Source organism: Manis pentadactyla, chromosome 14, assembly GCF_030020395.1.
Source record: "Manis pentadactyla isolate mManPen7 chromosome 14, mManPen7.hap1, whole genome shotgun sequence".
Taxonomy (NCBI): Eukaryota; Metazoa; Chordata; class Mammalia; order Pholidota; family Manidae; genus Manis; species Manis pentadactyla.
Genome location: NC_080032.1, coordinates 9864760 through 9877438, shown reverse-complemented (window position 1 = coordinate 9877438; position 12679 = coordinate 9864760). Strand labels below are relative to the sequence as shown.

The 12679-nt window shown below is 53.2% G+C and overlaps 1 long non-coding RNA gene across 1 annotated transcript; it reads right to left on the bottom strand.

Annotated features, from left to right (window-relative positions):
- Window positions 1-491: 491 nt before the first annotated feature.
- On the bottom strand, window positions 492-12386 carry LOC118924227 (uncharacterized). The gene is made up of 3 exons (XR_005029506.2): window positions 12280-12386; window positions 11033-11223; window positions 492-676 (listed from the first exon to the last, which is right to left on the bottom strand). It is a non-coding gene; the product is annotated as an uncharacterized LOC118924227 (long non-coding RNA).
- Window positions 12387-12679: the final 293 nt, after the last annotated feature.

The following is a 12679-nucleotide window of genomic DNA, read 5'->3' as shown; positions in this document are numbered from 1 at the left end:
CTTTGAGAGCTGTCTGGTTGTGTCCATTGCCTATTTTTCTACTGTATGGTTAGTGTCGTTCTTCTTGATTTAAAAGAGCTCTTTACATATTATGGCTTCAGTCCTCTCTCCGTTCTATATGATCAGATACTTTTTTCTAGTTTTTGTCTTCTCTTTTAACTTCTTTATGATGACTTTGGTTGAAAAGAAGTTTTTAATGTTAAGGCAGTCAAGTTTATAGTGTTTCCCCCTAGGATTTATTTTTTTGAGCTATTTAATTAAGAAATCTTCCCTTACCCCAGCATTATAAAGACATTCTATATTTCCACCTAGAACTTTAAATGTTTCCTTTTTGTGTTTGGATCATTAATGCATCTTGAATTTATTTATGTGTATATCTGCTGTGAGTTCAGAATCTAACATAATGTTTATATTAGTTGTCTAGGCTGCATAAAAAAGTCATGCCAAAGTTGATTGTTTAGAACAACACATGTTTATTATCTCACCATATCTGTGGGCCAGGAGTCTGGGCACAGCTTAGCTGGAGCCTCTGCTTAGCGGGTTCCAATTCTGCTGGCTGGGGCTGGCTTCTCATCAGGGGCTTGACTGGGGAAGGATCTACTTTCAAGCTCCTCAGGTTATTGGTCATTTCTTTACAGCTGTAGGATTCATGCAGCTTGTTTCTTCAGAGCCAGCACTAGGGACAAAGAGATAAAGAAGGAGTGGGAGGTGGGGGAAGGGAGAGAGGAAACGAGAGAGAGAGGAAGACAGCCCGCACGGCAGAGTCTTACACAGTGTAAGGTAATCAGAGAAGTGACATCCCATCACCTTTGCTGCATTCCATTGGTTAGAAGTAAGTCAGTGGACCTGCCCACACTCAGGAGAAAGTGACTACACAACAGCCTGAACATCAGGAAGTGGAGTTATAGGACCACTTCAAAGACTGTCTGTCATATTGTCCACATGGATCATTTTTCAGTATTCTTTATATTTTTAGAGCAGTTTATGTTCACAGCAAAACTTAGAGGCAAGTACAGAGATTTCCCATATAGCCCTGCTCCATGCATGCAAAGCCTTCCCCATTATCTACTCCGCACCCCCAGACTGGTACATTTGTTACAATTGCTGAACCTACATCAACACGTCTTTATCCAGCAAAGCCCATGGTTCACGCTGGGTTTGCTCTTGGCGGTGTATATTCTATTTGCCTGGACAAATGTACGATGGCATGCATCCATCATTATGATGTCACATCGAGGACTCTCGCTGCCCCAAGCCTCCTCCACACTCCTCCTGTGCATCCTGCCCTCTCTCAGCTCCTACCAGCCACTGATCACTTTGCTGTCTCCATAGTTCTGCCTTTTCCAGAATGTCGTATCTTGGAGTCATACAGTATGATTTTTCAGATTGGCTTCTGTCACTTAGTAATATGCATTTAAGTTTCCTCCATGTCTTTTCATGGTTTGATAACTCGTTTCTTTTTAGTGCTAGAGAATATGCACCAGTAGTCTCCTGTACACGGTCCACCCCTTCTCTGCCACCTGGTAATGCCTCTGCCATCATGCATGATGGGTCCATAGGCACAGAAGTCTGTTTCCAGGTCTTTTGTTATTGTTGTTGTTCAGTGGTCCTCCTGCCCCTACCATCCCTCTAAATGTGCTCCAGTTTGGGGTCGCCAGTGCCTGTCATGTTGTTGAATTCCAGCTGATCTTTACAGACCTCACCCCCTGGATGCTGCAGAGGTGTTGGGTACCGTGGACGTCTCCTACCCTGCTGCTTCATTCTCTCCAGGATTCAGGCCCCTTGTGCCGAGTCTTCCATGCCAGGCGGCCCTCCTACCTGACGGGGACGCTGGAGTCGCTCTCTCTGAGTTCACTGCCTAGGGTGTCTCCTCTGCTCATGGGACTAAATCCCATCTTCCCTCTGAGATGCACTGTCTCTGCCCCAGGCTGGAGCCTCCTGGAGCTCCACATGTGCGTGGCCAGTGGCCTGTTAAACCCCACCTGGAAGATTCCTGGCTATCTCACACTCAGCATGCCCACACAGAATTGTGTCTTGATCCACAATCCCCCACAAAAGGCGCCCACCCTTCGTCTGCCCCTTGCAAGAGCTGGACCCCCCATGCCTTCATGTTCCCATGTGAAACCCTGTCCAACTCCATCGTGGTCTGCCCACCTCCTTCCATCTTCTCAGCTGCTACCCTTCCCCAGGTCCCTGAAACCTCCCATCTGAGCATCTTCAGGAGCCTCCCAACATCCTCTCCTGCCCTCTACAGTTTATTCTCCACACGGTGGTCAGAGTAATATTTTCAAAAACATAAATCATTTCCCATCATCCCCCCACTTAAAATCCTCTTCATGGCTTCCCGCTGCTCCCGGAATAGGATCCAGATTCCTCAACGTGTCCTCAATCAGTAGTGGGCTGTCCCCTCCTCTCCAGCCCCCATCCATCACCACCTGCCCCCCATGCCCGCGCCCCCATCGCTGGGCCCTGGAGATGATCTGATTATTTTCTCTAATGGGGAGACATTGGGGGTGGTCCAAATGGTCTGGGGGGAAAGGTGCCAAATATCTCCTCTGAGTGGCAGGGCCTGGGCAGGGCCATGAGCCCCCAAAGAGGTCGGGTTAAATGGTACTGTTTACTTTAGCCCTCTCCGAAGTGTGTCTTGGTGGTGAGAGAGCCTTATGAATAAGCTCTTAATTCCAGGCAGGGCGTGGGTCAGCTCGCCAGCAGCGGCGTTTATTGACATTCACGTCTGCTCCCTTGCCCAGCGCCCCGAGTCTGAGGGGCCTGTCTGTGCGCAGGGCTGGTGGTCCCAGTTCACCTGGATGGGGGCCGGGCCTACCTGCTGGCTTTGTTCAAACTAGCGCTGAGACCTCAGCTTTACCGGTGACACTTTTGGGGACCGGGAGTAGGGGCAGGGGTTGAGCCTCTGGGAAAACTGTCACAAGCAGAGAGGAACCGAGACCCCATGCCTGGGAGGGCCCAGAAGCCCTGTGCCACCCGAGGAACTAAGCGGCTGGGAGGTTGATGGGCCTGTTTATGTTTTCACTGGGCTGATGGAATCCTTGGGGCCCTAGAGGGGGCAAGCTGGGCTCATGGCCCCACTTGCGGGTCAGGTTCCCCTGATGGGCCTCAGTTTCCCCATCTGCCTGGTAGGACTTCTGTTCTATAGACAGAGATAAGAGCAGCCAATGGTACCTTTCAGCCTCAAAGAGGATCATGGCATTTTTTTAAAAGGAATAATTGAGAATACTTTCTCAAACGGAAATCAGAAGTTCAGAAAAGGCAATGGATAGAGCATTCATGGGGTGACAAAGCCAGAGTTTAGTGGTTGCCTGGGGACAGGGGCAAGGCCGGGGATGGGCCCAGTTTTCGAGGGGTCGCATGACGGCGCTCCTCAGTGGTGATGGAGCAGTCCTGTGTCTGGATTTCGGGGTGGTCGTGGGTGTGTATATGTGACATCAAGTAGCACAGAGCCACACACACGCAACGAGGTCCTGTACAAGCTAACGAAGACGCAGTAAGGTCCTGTGTTCTAGGCAACAGTATCGTACCAATGTCAGTTTCCTGATTTTGAGATTGTGCGATAGCTAGGTAAGATGTCACCATGAGGAGAGGCTGGGGGTCAGGGGACACGGGACTCTTTGTCTTATTTTGGCAACTTCTTGTGAGTCTATGATTTCAAAATAAAACCACCAAGGAAAAGTTCAGAAAGGGTCATTGATGTGCCTGAGACCACACAGCAAATTGAGAACTAAGCTAGAGCTCATACCAGGGGTCCTGATACCCAGGTTCTTTCTACTCTTCCACAGGAAAACAGGGCTGGACAAGTGTTTTAGGCAAAATAAAAATACGTGATTACTAGTGATGGAAGCCTGAGAGTATTAACAGTGGAAGATACAATCATAATAGTGGTAATGGTGCAATAATAAGGAAGCCTCTATTTATTGAGGACTGACCTCAGGCCAGGCAGCTTGAAGACAGCTTTATACATATTAGTCCTGCTCCTCAACTAGGCCCTCCAAGGTCACCCCTAGATGGGAAACTGAGACACAATCCCCAGCTCACATAGATAGAAAATGGCAAAGGCTCCATCTAGACCTTCCGGCTCCATCTTTTGATGTGGGCGTCTACTGCGTGTCCCGTCCCACAGGCCTCTGCCCTCAGCTCGCATCCCCACTCGCAAACCTCAAGCACAATCATGTGGGCCAGGCTGAAACGGGAACCTAGTGTCCGGCATTAGCCCCTTGGGCACGTCTACTCTGAGAGGGGTCCTGGCGATGCAAAGGGACCGCCTGCAGCAGGACACGGGGGCACCGAGGACCCTGTTTCAAGGTCCTGGGGAGCTGGGCAGGGGCAGCTGTGGCAGTAAGCAGTCCTACTTCAAGCCCACCCAGAAGCCATCCTGACAGAGGTCCAGGGCCAGGATAAGGAGGTGCCCACATTAAAGAGGCGAGCCAGTAGCCATGTGCGCTGCTGCTGAGTACATACCAGCCAGGGAGCCCGAGGCCCCAGGTCCTATTCACCCATCTGCCTTCACGGGCTGGGCTCCTGGGCCGAACACACCCCTTTCTGGGCCTCGGTTTTGGCCTTAGAAGGCTCCGGAGGACCCTCCAACTCAGATTCCACACCTCTTCTGGGTGTGGCTGTTTCTAGCTCCCCAGATGGCCTGAGCCATCTGTGCAGGTGTGGCCCAGGTGACCCTCTCCGCAGGTGTGGCTGTTGTAGCACGTTACCCCAGACTGGGTGGCTGACAATAACACAAATGTCTTCTCTCACAGTTCCGGAGGCCAGAAGGCTGCCATCAGGGTGTGGGTAGGGCAGTGGCCATGCCAGGTGCCGGGGCGAGCCTTCCTTGCATCTTGCAGCTGCTGGCGGCTCCGGGCGGCCCTCGGCTCAGGCGCTGCATCCTTCCAAACTCTGCCTCCGTGTCCTCAGGGCCTCTCGTCTCTGTCTGTCTCTTCTCTATATGTCTCTTGTAAGGACACTTGTCCTTGGATTTAGGGCCCACCTGGGTAGTCCAGGACGATCTCACTTCAAGATCTTTAACTTAATTGCATCCACAAACACTCTTTTTCTAATAAGTTCATAAGCAAGGTTCTGGGGGCAGGATGTGAACATAACTTTTGGGGAATTCTTCCACCCACTACAGACCCGCGGCATCAATCATGCTGGAGACTGGGAGAGATCATGACACCCTCTTGCTTCAACCTCCGAGGCCTCCCCACCCTGACGTGGGCTCCACTGTTTGTGCCCTCTGCTCCTGCTGCACGGCCTTTGCGCATGCTGTTTCCTCAGTCTGGAATGCTCCTCCCCATCTGTCGGTGATTGCTTCCTGATCTCCCCTCAGCTCAGGGGCAACCTCCCCAAAAATGCTACTCCAAGCTCCCTCAGGGGGCCAAACCCCGGCCACAAATCCTTATAACACCCAGAACTGCTCCCATGTAGAACTCATCACAGTTGTAATTTAAGCTTCACTTGCAGATTCTCAGGTTCGTGTCAGGCAGGCAGAACACATGTCTGCATGAGGTTGGGGGGCAGGGGGTACAGAGCCTGGACCATGACTAGGCTCAGAGGCCCACAAAATATTCACTTTTCTTTTAAAATGTATATATAATCAACCTGGAAAACAATGCAGTCATAAAATGCAATTTTTGTGCTTGTTATAGGGGAAGGGACCCATGGAGGCCAGCATCCAGGACCCAGGAGAGTCACCACACAGCTCTGCAAGCAAAGCTCATGGTCCCAGCATCTGACACAGCCCAGGCACATAGTAGGTGCTTGCTGATGTCTGTTACTGAAGGGAGGAGAGAGCAGGAGAGGGTCCTGGCACATCAGACAGGAGAGGCTTGGAGATCTGGTTCAGATCTTAGTTTCTTCCTCAGTTGCTCCTGGCTTGGGCACATCTCCTCCCTTCTCTGGACTTGTTTCTCCATCTGTACCACCAGACTCACCACACTAGTCCTCCTGATTTATCACACTCGTTCCTTACACTCAGGAGAGATACACAGACGTGTCAGAGCCACACGTGGCAGTTGGATCCATGAGCAATAAACTCTACTGATCGAGTGCTGACGAGGCACCAGGCGCCATACTAGGATCCCATCTGCTCAGTGTCCCCGTAGCGGGGGCTCTGCTCTGCGTGTGTCCCCACTTTGCAGTTGAGAGACTACAGTTCAGAGAGGGGAACACCCATGACTCGTCACTCAGCTGGACGGGGGTCACTCGCACCTACACGGGTCACTCCGCCAGCGAGCAGTCACTGAATCTGAGAGTGACTGTGAGTGGGCACTCAGCCAGGGAGCAGTGGACTAGGGTTCAGAGGGGGTCTGTTCATATGCAGAGAGAGCTAGACAGGCCTCCTGCAGTTGGGGGGGTTCTTCTGGAAACCGCAAATGCTAGGCATTTGCAAGGACTAGAAGGGAGGCCAGTGGCTGAGCACAGTGGACAGGGACAGTATTGGGGAGGGCTGAGGGCAGAGATATCCAGAGGCCGGGCCATGAAGGATTGTTGGCTGAGACAGGGTAGATTCTGTTCCAAGTTCAGTGGGAGATACTGGGGGGCTTAGGCAGGTCTGAGATCTGTTTTAAGAGCTTGTTGTCCTAAGGAGAATAGTTTGGAAAGTACCAGGACAGAAGCTGAGAGGCCAGGGGACAGCAGATGCCATAATGTGGGTGACAAATTAAGGCAAGTGGACATTAGGGAGGAGACACGATGGAGGGCCCTTTGGCAGGAAGTGCTGGTGGGCAGTGTCCCACTCATTTACTGTGTGTTGCAGACCCCCCAAACCTTAGTGGCCTAAAATGGCAATCCTTTCACTGCTCCGAATTCTGTGGGTCACAAGTTCGGGCAGGTTCAGTGGGGACTGCTCATCTCTGCTCCACAAGTGTCACAGGGACTCGTTCAGACTGGCTGCATTCAGCTGGGAGCTAGGCTGGGCTAGAAAGTCCCAGAAGGCTCCATGCACATGCCTGAGGCTTTCAGGCTGGCTGTTGGCTGGGGCATCCTGGGCCCCATTAGGTGGCATGTCTCTCCAGCAGGATAGCCTGGGCGTCCTTCCATGGTGGCTCAGGGCAGCACAAGAGTAGAAGAGGAAGCTGCTAGGCCTCTTGGGACCTAAGCCCAGAGCCTCCTGAGTCACTGTCACCTCTAAATCCAGTGTCCAGGGCAGGGAAATAGACCCTACCTACAAAAGGAGGAGAGGCATGCGTGGGTGGCCAGGGGAGGACTTCATGGCAGCCATGTTTGCCGACAACTAGCACGAATGGGATGTAGATGGACAGGAGGAGGATGCAGGACTCCTAGGGCTTTGGCTGAGCCACTGGGCAGCTGTGGTGTCCTTAACTGAGATGAAGAAGACAGACAGAGAAGCAGGCTGACGGCAGGGAAGAGAGTCAAGAATTCTGCTTGGGCTCCGCTGACTCTGAGCTGCCAGGTGGCCGACTGGGTGTCCACCATAATGAATGGGGCTGCACGTGGAAGGAGAGGGAGTTCCTTCTTTTAGCTCCTTTTATGTGCTGTGATGCTGAGAGAGAGGAGTGATTAGCCCCATTCTAGAGATGAAAGAGTCTGAGGCTCAGAGAGGTGAAGTGGTTTGCCCACAATCACCCAGCAATTTAGTCTCAGAGTTGGGATTCAAACCTTTGAATTTTGAGAATTCAAAACGGGTTGAGAAACGGGAAGCATTTATCTTCTCCCTCTTGCTCATCATCGACCCAAGGGACAGGATGGAAAATGCTGCCTATTACAGATAAAAACAATGACTGGCATTGAGGGCTTACTATGCACCAGGCATGGCTATGTGCTATCCCAGCAGCCAACCCCATGGAGGAGGTACTATTAGTGTCTGCATTTTACAAAGGAGGGAACTGGGTCTCAGAAAGGGAAAGCAACTAGGCCAAAGTCACACAGCAGTCATGCTTCAGAAACAGGACTAGACCCCAGGCCTGCCCAACCCCCAGGCCCAGCTTTCCACCATTCCCCTTGACCATTCACATCTTTGCCATGTTCATGCTCCCATCTTGGACTCAGAAGGTGCCAACCCCAAGGACCTTTACCCAAGAATCTATACCAGGGGTTGGCAAATCACAGCCCACAAGGGGCCAAATCCAGCCACTGCCTGTTTTTGAAAACAGGCCACATGCATTTCTTTACATACTGTCCGTGACTCCTTTGGTGTTCCGATGGCAGTGTCGGGTAGTAGAGAGGCAGCAAAACCTAAAATACTTACTATCTGGCTTTTTAGGGAAAAAGTTTGCCCAGCTCTGATCTACGGTAGGGATAGTAGGATGCCGGCTTCTCATAGAAATGGGAACAATGACGTCCAAAGAAGGGGCCCCCCTCTGCTGAGGCCACATAGTGGTGGTGAGAACGGAGGCCTCATGACTTGGCCCCTTGCCCATCGAGCTAGTGGGCCCTCACGGAGCAGCATGCTGCAAGGTGGCACCCAGGGAAGAGTGCACCTTGATGGGAAAGCAGGGTAAGCAGAGAAAGACTCCCTCCTCTGAAGAAACTTCTCATGTAGTCAAGAAGGGGAAAGGCCTGGAGATCTCGCCACTCTGACTTATTGATCCAGTAGCGTCCAGGCATCTCTCCCACCCTGTTCCTTCCTCTCCAGCTCAATAGCTCCTTCCAAGAGCTGGGCATGTTCCAGAAAATGTAGCCTCTGACCTTCTAAGTCACCAGAGCCCTCCAGCCCCCAAGGGAACCCTGCCTGCAATGACTCGCAATATAATGAAAAGTCGGCGAGAAACCCAATCCGGGGCTATCAGGTGGGCAGCTCCACGGAGGGCCCCTTTCTCCCCAGATGGGCCGGAACGCTTTCCCTGTCGCAGCGCGCCAGTCGGGTCCTCCCAGCTGAAAATAAAAGTCCTTCAAACATTGCAGGGTTCCGGAGACTTTTTTTTTCGTAACCCCGCAAACAGCAGCTTTTCAAACCACACACAGACTGAATCAAACTCCATTTGTTTCCAGAAGGCCGAGGGGCAGCAGTTTGGAAAAAAGAACCTTCTCTGAAACTCACAGGGAGGCAAAGGCAGGGTCAGAGGGCACATTCCGATTGCTAAGATGCATTGACAAGCGCCCAGGCGCCCCCCCCTTGGCCCTGCCAGGAGACCCGGGGCGGGCAGGCAGCTGCAGCAGGGATGCAGGGCCTCCAAAGCAGCCGGGCTCAGAAACGCTCCCCAAGTTGGCCACAAAGAGTGGAAGGCCAAGCCCTCCTCCCTTGCTGGGCCCCCACCTCCTGCAGATATGCCAAAAAAGAATCCCTAGGTCTTCTGGAGGGAACAGAGCTGGGAGGGGTTGACCAAGAGATTTTTCTCTTTTCTTTTTGGTTGACTTGGTTAGTTGCGTTTTGCCCCAAAACTGCAAACTAGGTGGGGAAGCAATGAACAGTGAGTGAAAGCTGGGAATTTTTCTTGACCATTTATTTGCAGGAGGGGAGCACATGTAGATTACAGGGTCCATGTGTGAGTCTGGGCTTGACCATCCAGGGCTTGGACAGCTGTCCTCACCTCCCTGAGCCTCAGTTTCTCGGGCTTCATCTGGGACCTATTCCCTGGGGTTGGATGATCCACTAAAATGGTGATGAAGGGTAGCAAGAACCCGTGTGGTGACTGGCACAGAGCAGACTGATAGAAGTAGGTGGGGAGCCACTAGGGAGGCTAACAGGGGGCTGAGGAGCTAGGGGCACCCATGGTGGGTGGGGGGGACCCTGACCTAGAAGGAGAGGTGGCTGACAAAGCAACCTTGAGCCAAGAAGTGGTTCTATCAGAAAGAAACTCAGAGAGCATTTTAGCAAAATCTCCTTTCCAGAGGGGAGATGGAGGCATGGGCACAGGTGGCAAGTCTGTGAATGAACTCCTGGCCTCACCTACCGCTCCAGCTAGCAGTTTCTTCAACTTGCCTTCTCCTGGAAGCACTTTGGCCAAATGCCTTGCTTGTCCATCCCTTTAAGGGTGCGTCAGGCCCATCCTTCTGCTATGGGAAATGTCGGGGAGGGGATGGTATCCCCAGAAAATTGAAATAGGGGAGGAAAGCTTGCTTTTCTCCCCATAAATCGTAAGACCTCACAGCCGGTGCATTTTGGCCTCGGCTGAGGCTGACGGAATGTGTGGGAAATATCGCAGAAGGTGATAACCCATCATGCAAAATAAATTCATGGGGGTGCGGCTACAGGCGAGCTGGGGCAGCCGCAAAGCGTCAGCTGCGCATGCCCCAGAGGCAGCACAGCCACATGCTCCTCCAGGCTGTGCAGGGAAAAGCCAGGAGGCACGGGAGGGACCGAGATGCCTGTGTGCCAGGCTGTGGGCAAGTCACCAGCCTGACAACCCTCTGGGCGGGCTGCGGATGCCCAATAAACCTGTGTGCCCAGCTGAGCCTTCCAGACCCAGCTCTCTAGCTCGCTGTGCTGGACGCCCTCGTGGCCTCGGTGAGCCCGTTTCCCCATCAGCCCGTCCCATGGGTCTTCTGACAGTGCCAACCTCCCAGGGCAGCAAAAGCAGTGACAACCACCTTCCTCCTGTTCTTTCTCAGCGTTGGGAAACCCCGTGTCCGGGCTGCCCTGCTTCCTGCCTCCCGTAAAACCAGGTGACCAGGACTTCCGCCGGCAATTAGACGTTTCAAACACACCTCTTCTGACAGATGCTCAGGTACCATGTTCATGTGTTTGGGGAAAACAGTTCAGCAGTTCCTCCCCGGACTTAAAACCCCACAGGACAAACGGGCCACCTTCCCCTCAGCGATGGGAAGGCCCACAGTAGGTCAGCCCGGCTGGTGGCTCCTCCCTGCGTGGCATGGCAGGTGCGTCACCCTGCTCCCTGCACAGCGGCCAGGGAAGGGCTTGCTAGACATAGGAAGCCCTCAGGGCTTGGGGGGGAAGGCTGGACTGCCAGCATCCCTCCAGGGACTTTACACTCACTGTCCCTCCTACCCCCACAACAAACCTGTGTTCCCAATTGAGCCAACTCTGCTATAAAGGCCTCCCAGAAGATTCTGATGGTGGCAGAGCGCCCGCCACAGTGTGGGGGTAACTCCCAGAAAACGACCTCACCTGCACGTGCAAACGAGAGGTGAAGCCCACTGTAGCCTGGTCCCCAGCGCTGCCGAGTTTGCAAAATGCTTTCCTCTTGTGACTGCTCCCTGGCTCTTCCCTTGCAAGGCAGAGAGGGCAAGGATTCTTATGCCCATTCAACAGTGAAGATCCTGAGGTCAGAGAGGACCAGGACTACGCTGGGAAGGGTACTAGGAAGGAAACAGAGATGACTGGTTGAAGCTCTGATTCAGGAACCAGGCTGTTAGAGAGCAAATCTCACATCCACTACGGATTATCTGTGTGACCTTCAGCAAGTAGCTTGAGCTCTCTGTGCCTCAGTGTCCTTATCTGTCAAGGGGATAGTAATAAATTCCTACCTCCTGAGTCTATTGTAAGGGGTAAATGAATTGAACACCACAGGGCACTTGGAGCAGGCCCTGGCACACACATGGCAAGCACAAGAACTGTTGGCCATTATTAGCATTATCAACATTTTTCCAGCCATTCAGCCAACCAGCAATGGGACCTCAGGTAAACGCTGTGTCCTCTTGGGCCTCACTTTCCCCACTGGCAGCATGATCCCTGATGGGCACTAACAGCTCTGTGTGTCCACAACTCCTGCCTCCACACCCAGAGCACAGGCCAGAAAGGGGATAGAAACTGGGGCTCACCAAATCCCTCAGAAGGTCACCTTCCCCTTTCCGGGTCTCAGTTTCCCCATGTGTCAGGTGAGGACGCAGGATAAGCAATGTGCTGAGAGCACAAAGCCCAGTCAGTCCTTGTACTATGACCTTCCCAGGGACCCAGGCATTTTGTGCAACTCTGGGGGAGACCAAATCACAACCCTCATCTGCCCATCTGTGGTGTCCCAGTGCTGAAGCCAGGGCAGGGTGCAAAGCATTAACTCCCCACAGGGCAGGGAAAGAGAGCCCTGTGTCCTGCATCCTGAGCCCAATTTCAACAGCTAGAGCCCTGAAGAGAAGAGACCCTGTGTTTGCATTGGCAGCCGGGCCAGACACTGGGAGGAACTGGTGCTCAACAGGGCCTGGAAAAGTCGGCTCATCCCGCAGCCAGGCCCGCCTTGCTAGGGTCCCTGCTCTGCCACCCGCCATCCCATTACCTAAGCCCCACACAGGACATGACCGCATGGGCCGGGGGTGAGGGGCAGCAGGCGGCTCAGACAGGGCAGCCATTCACACTGCCACCCCCACCCGGCCCAGACGCAGCCCCGAGTGGGGCCTGCAGCAGGGGCTCCTCTCTCTCACCCATGCACTTGGGGGCCCTGGGTGCCAGGCAGGGAGGCTACCCAGTGGGGGCAGCAGGGGGCCAAGACAAATCTGGCCCATGCCCCACGTAGCTCACAGCCCAGAAGGCCTTGTGCTGTAATGAGGGATATGAGGCACAGAGTGAATTAGGAGCAAGGGCTGGACTTGCCTCGCCCCAGAAAGAGGGCTTTGGAGAAGGCCTGGGGGACAGCACAAGGCTGACCCCATCTAGGAGGTCATCCAGCCTTGGGAAGGAACACAGATGGCTGCGGAGCAGCAGAGCCCCTTGGCCTGGTTCTTGAAGGACAGAGAAGATTTGACTTATCAGGCAAAGAAGAGGAAAGTACTGCTGGTGGAGGGAATTGTACAAACACAGGCTTGGCAGAGAGAGGCCTTTAGG